The 13,511-nt window shown below is 41.0% G+C and overlaps 1 protein-coding gene across 1 annotated transcript in view; it reads right to left on the bottom strand.

Annotated features, from left to right (window-relative positions):
- The window catches only part of LOC130285507 (uromodulin-like), a 75,200-nt gene extending 71,090 nt beyond the window's left edge, over positions 1-4,110 (bottom strand). The window contains exon 1 of the mRNA XM_056536988.1: positions 4,076-4,110. The gene's annotated coding sequence lies outside the window, so the exon portion shown is untranslated. The remainder of the gene's footprint in view (positions 1-4,075) is intronic.
- Positions 4,111-13,511: the final 9,401 nt, after the last annotated feature.

Genomic DNA, 13,511 nt, shown 5'->3' with positions numbered 1-13,511 from the left:
AGGCCGACACACATAGACTCAAAGTACATGGATATAGCAATATGATATCCTCACCAGCGGTGCGCAAGAAGGGACGGGTCTCTATCCTAATTCAAGACACAAATAATTTTAAACTTCAACAAGAAATCTCAGACACAGAGGGACGATATATAATCATAGTCTGTTTAATCAACAATGTTCAATACACTTTGGCATCGATCTACAGCCCAAACTCTAAGCAACATAGGTTCATCTCAAAAATATTAAGATTGACTGGCAGGATAAAGCAAGGTATATAAATTATAATAGGAGACTTTAATATGACATTATGGCCATCTATGGACTCAACAGCTACAACAACAACTACAGAGCCAACACCCTATGTCAAAACACTTACCTCTCATAACCTGTATGATCCATGGAGAATCCAACATCCAAGTGATCAAGACTTTACATTTTATTCACCAGGACATAAAACCTACTCTAGAATAGATTTTTTCTTACTAGAACATTCTAATTTAAATTTAGTAGAATCAACCAATATTAATCCGCTAACATGGTCGGACCATAGCCCCATAACATTATCTCTTAGGGAACATACTCCCTGCTCTTATGACTCCATCTGGCGTATAAATGAGTTAGTACTCCACCACCCAGATTACATGTTCTATCCGATTACTATAAGACACAGTATAACCTGAAAGAAGACTTAGCAACTCCACAGCCAAACCCCAGAGAAATTTCAGACTTTTTAGGCAACTTGCAACTACCTCAAGTATCCACAGACCAACTAGCATCCCTCTCTATTCCAATAACAGTAGAAGAAACTATTGCAGTCATTAAAGCATTAAAACCACATAAATCTCTGGGACTGGATGGCCTTTAAAATGCATATTATAAACTTTATGCTCCGCTACTAGCACCATATTTGGTAAGGCTATATAATGAAAACATTCTGAGGGGTGAATTCCCCTCTGGGATGCTTAAAGCATTGGTAGTAGCACTTCCAAAGCCTGGTAAACTCCCAGATACACCGAGTAACTTTAGGCCTATAGCTTTGCTAAATTCAGATCTTAAGATCTATGCATCCATACTGGCCAATAGACTCAATACTGTTCTGCCCCTTTTAATAAATAATGATCAGGTGGGATTCATCAAGGGGCGACAAACATCGGATGGAACCCGCCGAATTATTGACATAATATCAATTTTGGAGCACCGTAGAATGCCTTCTCTGCTCCTTACGCCAGATGCAGGGAAGGCGTTCGACCGGGTACATTGGGGATATCTTGCACAGGTTCTGGTCTTGGGGGGGAATTTTGGGAGGGCAGTCCTGGCATTATATACTAACCCCTCAGCAAACGTTTACATATCTGACAAAATATCAGAACAATTTCAAATATCAAACGGTACCCGTCAGGGATGCCCCTTGTCCCCCCTGATATTTGCTTTGGTTATGGAGCCACTTGCTCAGAACATCCACTCCTCAAACGAAATATCAGGGGTACAAATCGGCACAAAGGAGTACCGAATTGGACTCTTTGCTGACGATATAACATTATCTCTTACGTCACCCAGCACATCCCTAGCAGGGCTTTATAACATCTTAAATTTAGTAGTCTAAGCTACTATTAAATGAATCCCTCTAAGTCCCTCATTTTAAACATAGGTATCTCTGAAGACCATAAAAAACAACTATAAGCATTATATCCATACAAAGGGAGATATGGCCAAATCCCAAACCTGGGAACTACTCTTACATCATCTACGTCTAAATTATGCTTGGTTAATTATTCTACTCTAAATACTACTATCCTACGAGACATTGCCAAATTTAAAAAAGTTCCCAACTCCTGGATTGGCCATAAAAATTATACTGCTACCAAATGTCCTCTACTACTTCTGAAATTTGCCAATTCCAGTCCCTAAACATAGGATAAAAATACTACAGAATCTGTTTACGCAATTTATATGGAAAAATAAAAAAGCTAGAATATCTAGAAATTTACTTAACTTACCAAACAGTAGAGGTGGCCTGAATTGTCCAGACTTACTCCGATATTATCAAGCGTCTTTATTGGACCAAATAAAACCGTGGTGGAATAATGACCGCTCTAAATCATGGGTAGATATTGAATCATCTATAATACAGACAAGCTTACTTTCCACAGCGCCTTGGCTAGCACGCGCCTCTAAATTTTACGCACCATGGCAATACCCAACTGTAAAGGCGCTATTTCAAACTTGGTCCTTACCCAATATCCGAAACATTATAATGTCTTTGAAACTTGGAGATATGCCCTTGGATATTCCTCAAGCAAAAATCCCTAACATAGACTTTTCAACTTGGCAACAACATGGCATTTCAACTCTCTCAGATATTTCAGACACATGAGGGTTACCATTCATAACGATCTCCCAGAAATTCTCTTTACCCAACACTGAGTTTTACAAATATTTACAACTGAGACATTTTGTTTCATCAGTTTAACTTCCAAACGGTCATGATAAGTCTTCATATAGTTTGTTTTTTTCAAATATTAATACACAAAACAAAGGAATCTCTAGGGCATATCATTCTATACTCCCAAGTGCAGCCTTACCAGTGTGCTGTCGTAAATGGGAAGAGGATTTGAGTAAAAATTTCACCGATGAACAATGGCTCTATTCCTTTACTCTGAATATTAAAGGGTACCTCTCATCAAAAAAACTTTTGATATATTATAGATTAATGTATGCAGAATAACTTCACAATTGCATGTTATTAAAAAATATGCTTCTTTCTATTTAATTTTCCACTTTGAAGAAATGACCACTAGGGGTCTCCCTACCAGTCCTGGCTGCAAGCATTTCAGACTCATGCTGGAGTCCTAAACACTACGAGCTGCCAGTCTGCTTTGTTCACAAAGGAGAACACTCAGAGCTGCCAGCCTGCTTTGTTCACAGCCTGTTTGGCTGTGAACAAAGCAGGTTGGCAGCTCTGAGTGTTTAGGACTCCAGCATGAGTCAGAAATGCTTGCTGACAGGACCGATCGGGAAAAATACAATAGAAAGAAGCATATTTTTCATTAACATGCTATTGGAAAGTTATTCAACATTCATCAATCTAAAATATATCAAAAGTTTATTTGATGAGAGGTACCCTTTAAAGTGGTACTTAGGTGAAAACATTTTGTCTTTTAAATCAACTGGTGCCAGAAAGTTAAACAGATTTGTAAATTACTTCTATTAAAACATCTTAATCCTTCCTGTACTTATTAGCTGCTGAATGCTACAGAGGAAATTATTTTCTTTTTGGAATTCTCTCTGATGACATCACGAGCACAGTGCTCTTTGCTGACGTCATTATAATAATAATAACTCTATATTTATTGTTGTCCTTAGTGGGATTTGAACCCAAGGCCCCAGCACTGCAAGGAAGCAGTGCTAACCAATGAGCCACCATGCTGCTCTTAGCATACATTTTCTATGGTCAGAGATGTCAGCAGAGAGCACTGTGGTCATGATGCCATCAGTGTTCCAAAAAGAAAAAGGAATTTCCTCTGTAGCATTCAGCAGCTAATAAGTACTGGAAGGATTAACCTGTTCAGGACCTTGGACGTTAGAGAACGTCCTGACAGCCTGGGCTTTAAGGAACGTCCTGGAGAACGTTAGAGAACGTCCTGGTGTATTTCCGGTCTCTGCCGCGTGCCGGGCAGAGATCAAAACGGCATTCCTGCTGAAATCCTTCAGCAGGCATGCCGTGCAAATGCCGAGGGGGGTCCCGGAACCCTCCCATGTCGGCGATCGCAGAAAATCGCATGTCAATTCAGACATGCGATTTTCTCCTATTCCGGGCTGATAGGGTCTCTGGTGACCCGATCACCCGGAAAATTGTGATGATCTGACCTGTCAGTGACAGCCCAGATCATCCTGAAGGGTAGGAGTGAAGTCGCAATGCTGCGATTTCCTCCTATCCCCTGCCATTGGTCAGAATTGATTCTGACCAATGGCAGAGCTGGACAGTTGGTTTCCATGGCAATCCCCCCCCCCCCCCCCCCGTTCTGGCCACCCCTGGATGTCGAGGGGATCGTGGGAAGAAGATGGAGGTCAGTACCTGCAGGAGAAGATGCCTGGAGACTCCGATCGTTGCTGGAGACTGCTGGATCCTGGGTCAGGTAGGGTAACTACTGTGGGGGAGGGGGGAATTGAAAGTGAAAGTAAAGTGATCTTTACTGTGGCAACCACTAGGAAGGCCAAACTGCAACTCCCAGCATGCCCAGACAGCCAAAGGCTGTCTGGGCATGCTGGGAGTTGTAGTTTTGCAACATCTGGAGGGTCACAGTTTGGAGACCACTGTTACAGTGGTGCCCAAACGGTAGCCCTCCAGATGTTGCCAAACTACAACTCTCAGCATGCCTAAACTGCCCAGGCATGCTGGGAGTTGTAGTTCTGTAACATCTGTCCCTTCAGATTTAGCAATTTTCATGAAATTTTTGAAAATTGCTGCTTTACTTTGAAGCCCTCTAATTTTTTCAAAAAGCAAAAATATGTCCATTTTATGATGCCAACATAAAGTGGACATATTGTATTTGTGAATAAAAATGAAATTTATTGGGAATATCCATTTTCCTTACAAGCAGAGAGCTTCAAAGTCAGAAAAATGCTAAATTTTCATGACATTTTGGGATTTTTCACCAAAAAAAGGTGCAAGTAACACCGAAAATTTACCACCAAAATAAAGTAGAATATGTCACGAAAAAACAATCTCGGAATCAGAATGATAACTAAAAGCATCCCAGAGTTATTAATGTTTAAAGTGACAGTGGTCAGATGTGCAAAAAACGCTTTGGTTCTAAGGTGTAAATGGCCTGGTCCTTAAGGGGTTAAGATTTTTTAAAGAAGTAATTTACAAATATGTTTAACTTTCTGGCACCAGTTGATTTAAAAGAAAAAAGGTTTTCACCGGAGTATTCCTTTAAGATCTCCCATAATATTTCTCATTTAGAAATAGCTAGAAAAATCCTATATAGATGGTATTTAACACCATATAAACTGGCGCAAATGTTCCCAGGCCAACCCAACATATGCTGGCGCTGCAATGAAGGAGTAGGTAATATGATTCACGTATGGTGGGATTGTAGAGAGATACAACCCTTTTGGTGTAAAGTGTACTCTATTCTGCGTACAATAATAGGCTACACTCCCCCTTGGGGCCCAGAAGTGGCACTACTGAACCTGGGCCTCGAGGAGGTTCGTTTCGCAGATGTGGTTATAGTGGGACACTTTCTCACAGCTGCCAGAGCGGCAGTGGCACTAAAATGGAAAAGCGTAGAAACACCTGACCTTCAGTATATTATCAATAAAATCCACTATAATTATAGTATGGAAAAATCCATTGCTTCTGCTAATAACCAATTGTCAAGATTTATATCTATATGGGCAAAATGGCTTGAATTTCGATCTCAATAACTCCGTCACCCCCCCCTTCCCCCCCCCTTTTTTTTTTCTTCTTCTCTCCCCTTCCCTTCCTTGCTTTCTCCCCTGTCCTCTGCCTTCCTTTTCTTTATCCTTTTGTTGCCCAAATTTGTAAATTTATAATCCTATAATTCTATGCTAATATATTTATGTTTTATGTATATACTATTATTTAAAAAAAAGAAAAATTAAAGAGTAAAAAAAAAAAAAAAAAAATATTTTTAAACAGAAGTCATTTACAAATCTGTTTAACTTTCTGGCACCAGTTGATTTAAAAAACATTTGTTTTCCACTGGAGTACCCCTTTAATGAGAATTCTAAAAAAAATAAAAAAATTTAAAAGGCAACATTGTATAGAACTTTTTATCCTCTCAACCAGTGGTTCTTAACCTGGGTTCAATGGAACCCCAGGGGTTCGGTGAGCCAGTCTCACAGATTCGGCAGAGGTCAAGACACACACCCGACTCATAAGATTCGTGATGACACGCAGGGTTTTCCAGGCAGGGTGTTTTTTTTTCTATATATATATTTTTTTTTTTACATATTTGGCCAAGGAGGGAGTGACTTAAACAAGAGCCCTCACTTACTTTTCTTGCTCAGATGCTACTGCCAGTATCACTGAGCTACGGTTCCTGCTGCGTAGGGCTTCCGGATTGGGACGTCACGCACCCACTCAGCCAATCTGTGTGTATGTACATCACTTTAACAAACTCAGAAGTGTTGCACAGAAGAGACCAAAGCTTTGTGATACTGACACCGGCACGGGAGCAAGGAAGGTAGGTGTGATTTTTTTTTCTTAATCAACCTTTGGCTACGTTTCGACTGCCAAGGATGGCTCCAGAAAAACGCCACGGCATTTTCCTGCATTTGGCGCTTTTGTCTTTTGGCGTGTTTTTTCTGTCGTTTTTGCCTTTAAGTGGAAATAGACAGATCGCAACAGGTGACACCTGCTGCGATCTGTCTATTAATGCAGGTACTACAGCTCCCAGCATGGAGCAGAGTGTGCTCCATGTTGGGAGCAATATTACCTTCAGTTAAAAGACAGATCCCAGCGGGTGTCACTCCTGACACCTGCTGCGATCGTTCTTCATCGGAGCTGCTTTCTCCTGCCCTCCGCATCTCTGCGCTATTGATTTGAATATAAATTCACATCCCTGATTCATATTTCCAGCTGAGAGCGGGGATTGGCTGCCACCATCCAGCCAATCACCACTCTGGGTGGAAAATATGAATCAGTGATGTGAATTTATATTCTCTGGCCGGCCCAAAGTACAGAGCAGGGATGCGAGCAAAGGAGAAAGCCGCTCCTTCTCTGCAATAGATAGGACGATCGCATCGGGTGTCAGGAGTGATACCCGGGGCGATCTGTCTATTAGTACAGGTACTTCTACTCCCAGCATGGAACAGTCTTTTCCATGCTGGGAGTAGTAGTACTACCTGAAAAATTTTAAAAATAAGGGGAAAATAGGGAAAAAAGTTAAAAACACACACATGCACTTTTTTAAACACATTATTAAAATAAATTACTAATAAAATGTTTAACAAACTTAATTATAAAAATATATTATTTTTCCATTTAAATGACCCATTTCTACATTTTTAATATTGCCGGCTATATTTTTAGTTCCCTGCCAGCCCACATAAATTGATCCCTGTTTAACAATCAATAAAAATGTTGTTATAAAAAATATAAATTTTATTAAATACAATTTTTTTTCATCCCTACTGTATCTTTTTTTTTTTTCAATGGTACCAAAAAATTATTAAAACTGCCTGCAAAAACGCCAAAGGTCAAACCCACATGGTGTTTTTTACTCCCATAGACTTCTATGGTAGAAAAACACCAAGATTTCAGTGAAAAGAAAACGCCATAGGCTCAACATGCTGCGATTTGATAAAACTCTACGGGCACACAGATAAAGGGCTCTGTTTAGCATGCTTGCACTAAAATAGCAACTCAAAGGGGGACATGTATCATTTCCAGTGTATAATAGAAGTTTTTTACCCCTCTGCCTGTTGTGTAAATTTGGCGTAGCTGCGTTAAATTTATCATTCTTGTGCAGCTACTTTCTTGAATTGTGTTTAAATTTAGAATTCTCCTCAGAGCATAAATTTACACCGCAGCTCTATTTAGTAGGAGCTTTGTCTGCAGCGTATCTGCACCTAAACAGTAAGTGTGTCCTCATTATTAGTTTTAGAATTTTTTTTCTTCATTATGTAGAGTTTTAATCTCACAATAATACCACTTTTTGCTCCCAATTATAACATCAATTATACCAATGTCCTTATTCTTCATTTAACATCTGTGACACCCCTGTGCAAATCACCTCAAATGTACATGGTGCACTCTACCTTATGGCCTTGTTGTGCGCCCGCAGAGCACTTTGCGCCCACATATGTGGTATCTCCGTACTCTGGCTAAATTGTGTCCCAAAAAATGGGGATCTTTTTTTTCCCATTTACCTCTTGTGAAAATGTAAAGTATGCGGCAACAGCTGCATGTCAGTGTAAATAATTTTATTTTTATACACTATCATACTGGTGTAGACTCCAACTGTTCCTTTTCATAATGGGTAAAAGGAGAAATACCCCCCCAAAATCTGTAAGGCAATTTCTCCCGAGTACGGCGATATCCCATATGTGACCCTTGAAATACGACAGGGCTCCAAAGTGAGAGCGCCATGCGCATTGAGGCCTAAATTAGGGTTTTGCATAGGGGTGGACATAGGGGTATTCTATGCCAGTGTTTCCCAAACAGGGTGCCTCCAGCTGTTGCAAAACTCCCAACATGCCTGGACAGTCAATGGCTGTCCGGCAATACTGGGAGTTGTTGTTTTGCAACAGCTGGAGGCTCCATTTTGGAAACAGTAGGCACACGGGTTGGGAAAAAGAGTTAGGAAACGAACAATGTTTCCCAACTAGTGTACCTCCAGCTGTTGCAAAACTATAATTCCCAGCATGGCCAGACATGCTGGAAGTTGTATTTCGGCAATATCTGAAGGGTCAGATGTTGACGAACTACAACTCCCAGCATGCTTGGGCAGTCTGGGCATGCTGGGAGTTGTAGTTTTGCAACAGCTGGAGGTCCACAGTTTGTAGACCACTGTATAATGGTCTCCAATCTGTGGTTTTCCAGATGTTACAGAACTACAACTCCCAGCATGCCTCGACAGAGTGGGCATGCTGAGATTTGTAATTTTGGAACATCTGGAAGAGCACTGATTGGAGACCATTATACAGTGGTCTCCAAACTGTGGCCCTCCAGATGTTGCAAAACTACAACTCCCAGCATGCCCAGAAAGCCAAAGGCTGTCTGGACATGCTGGGAGTTGCAGTTTTGAAACTCCCAGAGGCAGCAGTGAGATCGCTTTACACCGCGCTGCTAAGTATTCTCATAGCGAAACGCTGCTATCAGCTAGTCAGATTTGACTAGCTGATAGCAGCGATCGCTGGGGGGGGGGGGGGGGGGGTGAAACCCCCCGTGGTCACATGGTAAGATGGCTGGCTATCAGTGATAGCCACCATCTTACCGGGCGCTGGGGAAAAGTATAACGGAAAGCAGTAAATTGTAAAAATAAAAGGAGAATGATCTTCAGTGTTAAGTGGATTACAAAGCTATTTTAATGTGACGGAGCTTGTTCAATGATAAGTAAGCTATCAAACATTTCCTATGTAAATGTATTAAATTGTTGGATCATAAAATAACAATACCAATATACAAATGATCTAATGAATAACTGAACTGAAAACAAATATTCTATATGCAAATTATTTTAAAAGTGCTTTGGAATAACCAAGGAGTAAAAATATAAAGCAAACCAAAGGAGGAATTGAGATAGGAAAGTGATAACATTCTGGTGGTTCCTTAGTAGAACTTTCCTTCAGAAATAGAAAGGATTTCTACGTGCAGTTAAAGTTGGCTTATATTTATGGGAAAAAAGATGCACATGCGTCAAAATTTTTGGTGCAAAGGAAAAGAACGCAGGTAATAAATCCATGTGTACTATATATGCAGCTCCAAGGTACCCTGATTCAGCCACATCTGGACGACATGCTCTACCAAAACGTGCGCAAAAAAATGTGCAAAAAAAAAGGGCTTGCGCAAAATTTTGCGCAAAAAAATACACACAAAACAGGGGTAAAATCTTTGATACATGTCCCCCATGGAGTACATAACGACAAAGCCTGTTAAGCGAAACGCATCGGAGGTGTGGTGGGTAATCGGGTTGGGGGAGAGCCACTTCTGGCTGCTATTTACTCTATGGTCTCAGGGATATGTGCAATATAATGAGGGCACATGAGTGATACTCAGGCCATATATTTGTATAGGCTCACCCATGATCCCAGCCACTATTGTACTATGCCCTGTGCACCTTTCCTTATTCTTATGTACTCTTTGAATTGCTATTTTTAGTGCACACATGCTAAACAGGGCCCTTTATCTGTGTGCTCATTGAGTAATACGCCCCTTCCCCAGTACCCACGTCTTTCTTTCTGCGCCCATTGCTGTATGTGAAATTGTATGTGTTACATGTGAAACTAATAATATGAAGTGATTTTATTCTACTTTGTGGTCTACACAGTGGTTTTTGTCCTTTCTTTTGGGTATTACTTGTTGTATGCCACTAGACCCAAACTTACAAGCACATGATTACTTACTAGGCTTGTACTTCCTAAACAGGTGATTTTGAAAAACTGTCAAGTAGCAGGAAAACGCCAAAAAGGAGTGAAAAAAACGGCTTTCCCTCCCGCTGAGTTACTGCCTGTGATGCCATAGCATTTATTGTTACTTGTGTTACATTTGATGCCTAGTCCATGCGTGAAGCTTTTCTCAGTATACTTTGGAATATGGCTTTGCTTTGTTTGTATTTCGTTTTGTTTGCTTTATAATTCTAAATAAAAAATATATTTGAAAGAACAAGCCTTAACATTACACTAAGACTTCTGACAGTATAAAACAATATAATCCCCAAATTACTCCAAATAAAAGTATCTACTAATTGTCATGTGGCTATTTTAAGATTAAAAGGCAAAAATTCTGAATTTAGTCATGCCCTTGTTTGGAATTTCGCTAAAATATTTGACATGAGATGTCATAGGTAAAGCTGTATTGATCAGTGGCTGTAGTAATGATCATGCCTTAGTCACTGATAGATTTGTTGTCATGCATTACTATGAATCAATCCTACAAATGCTACTATTGGGAAGGATTTTCCTGTCATCACCTACAGTCAGACTGGCCATATAGGCATTAGTAGAGATTTGTACATCTACTGAGATTTGTTTCTACTGTGAATCTGACTACTGGATTAGTTTAGGATTCAAAATGCCCTAAATGCCTGGCGAGTGCCCATGCAAGTGCCCGTGCAGGGGGCGTGCCAGCCGCAGCATGACGTTGCGGCCGGCACGCCTCCTCCATACATCTCTATGGGTGATGGCGGGGAGGAAGCATTCGTGCCTCCCCGCATCCCCCATAGAACTGTATGGGGACGGGGATGAGACGGGGCGTCACCGTCGACCTCTAGGTCGACACTACGCACCTTAGCGCTCACCATGAGCGCTTATGGCGGCGCCCCGTTAAGGAGATCGGGGGGGTCCCAGCTGTCGGACCCCCCGCAATCAAACACTTATCCCCTATCCTGTGGATAGGGGATAAGTGTAATGCCACTGCAGTAGTCCTTTAAGGCCTGGTTCACACTGCAGAATCTCCGGATGGAATTTCAGCCGGAGATCTCGCAGGCGGTGCTAGGAACACGCGGACTGCATTACTGTCCCCATAGGCGGCAATGCACTTCTTAGCAGATCCTTTGGTGCATCCACTCAATAATGCATTGCAGTCTATAGGGACGGCAATGCAGTCTGTGTGGTCCTTGCACCGTCTGCAAGATTTTGGGCTGACATTCCATCCAGAGATTTTGCAGTGAGAACTCGGACCAAGACTCGGTCTAAGTGTATTGTGGTTGACCAAGTTGATCCCTTCATGAGGACTGTTTCTCCAGTGGCAGAAGGACACACACTGTTTACCCAGTGGCATAGTCATGGATTGATTCCAGGAACCAACCAATAATGTTTCTTCCTATTTCACCCCACAAATATATATATATATATATATATATATATATAGATAGATAGATAGATAGATAGATAGATAGATAGGATTAGATATTTATATATATATATATATATATATATATATATATATATATATATATATATATATATAAAGAGAGAGAGATATTTTTTTTTTTTTACAAAAATGTGAGGGGTAAACAATGGTGCCATTCATAAGTACAAATTGTTCCTTAAAGGGGTACTCTACTGGCCTGTGTTCGGAACATTTAGTTCTGAACGCTGTGTGTCTGCTGCGTGGGTCAGCCATGCCCCCTCAATGCAAGTCTATGGGAGGGTCGTGACAGCTGCCACGCTCCTCCAATAGACCGGCTCCATGTTAAGAAGTGATCGTTGTGTCAAGAATGAAGCCCCAGAAATATCAGCCAATGCTGCTACGGCTCCCTTCTTTTCAATGAGCTCTTGAGCATAGGTTTTAAAATGTTCAATGCCATGAGCTGAGATAGAGTCCAATGACTAGCATCAGCAATAGATGACTTGGCGAGATTCATTACGAATGGGATTCCAACTTTCTTGAATTTGATTCCCGTACTCCTCTCAACATTTCGTAAGTAATATCTGTCTCTGGGTTCATAAAGAGAAATGCAGATTCCCGTGCGTCCTGCTCTGCCTGTGAATCCTGAATGGTGGACATACGCATCTGTTTCCTTTGGTGCAGAGTATAGTACAACAAGATCAACTTCTGGAATGTGTAAACCACAGGCAGCCAGATTGGTTGCAATAAGAACATTAAAAGATCCACTTCTAAAGCCTTTCAAGATGACTTCAAGATCCTTTTGTTGAAGATCTCAATGTAATGCTTTGGCAGTCTGTTTCAAGGAGGGATAAGTTGTTGACAGCTCATGAGCTTCCAACTTTGAGTCACAGAAGACAATTGCTTTTCCATGGCTTCCACTGTATACTCGAATAACATCACCAAGGAGGACTGGTTTCTGGTATCTGTTACACTCAATGGCCAAATGTTCAACAGTTATGGCAAAAGAAGCTAGCACTCAAGGTCTATGACATACGGCACGATACAATTGATCTAGATGTATAAAATAAAATTTATTCAAATTAAAAGTCTCCGTCAGCAGTGCCCTTGCTGTTAAAGAAAAATTCTACATACTCTTATGAGATAAAATGCAACTAATTAGACATTTGTGCAACTAATTTGACACATAAAATTATTAAAAGTAGATACTGATAAAAAGTTCTCTTGAAAAGTCCTAAGCTAAATCCAAACTTGATCCACAATAATCTCTTAACAGGAGTAAATAGATATTGAGTATGACCGCAAGTCTTAAACACAGTTTGATGTGTATAGGAAAAAATCGTAGTATGTACCGCTCAAACTGAAACCAAATTGTAGCAAAATGCCGGGGTCAGGGAAAAAACAAACAAACCCAAAAACGCAAAGTGGGTTTGGTGTTTTGCAGTTCCATATTGACTCCATATTTGGCTGCTGCGTTCTTCCAGCAGCAAAATGCTGTGGGTCAGTGTGGGAGTTTTTGGGGGTGTTTTTGCCCCCAAAAAATGGATGCCTAGCCTAAGGAGAATTTTCTTCTTAAGAAGTTGATATCGCCCTGTGTAACTGCAATGAAAGGAAATAGCTACAGCACTCCACGAGATGTACTGCAGTAGTTATGTGCGATGTTGTACAAGAGAGTTGAGTATCCACCGCAGTGGGGGTACTCTTACATGGAACAAAACTGTACAATGCAAATAAAGAAGATCAAGTACAGCACTCAGCCGATGCTGGTGCGATGCAGTGGCTTTATTTCAAAGTTCTTGGTACATGGTGCAATAGTGGGGAAGGAGAGGGAAATAAGGTCAGGAGGTTGTGGACCCAATGGTCCCGTCTTGCGGCAATCTACTTGGTAGAACCCTCTGGGTCCGCACACGGCTTCGGTATGAATAAACTGTGAGCCGTCGCAACAATCATCAGATGCATCATCTGGTTACTA

This window comes from Hyla sarda, chromosome 8, assembly GCF_029499605.1.
Source record: "Hyla sarda isolate aHylSar1 chromosome 8, aHylSar1.hap1, whole genome shotgun sequence".
NCBI lineage: Eukaryota > Metazoa > Chordata > Amphibia > Anura > Hylidae > Hyla > Hyla sarda.
Note: the sequence above shows the minus strand (reverse complement) of the source record. Positions and strands in the feature narration are given on the sequence as shown.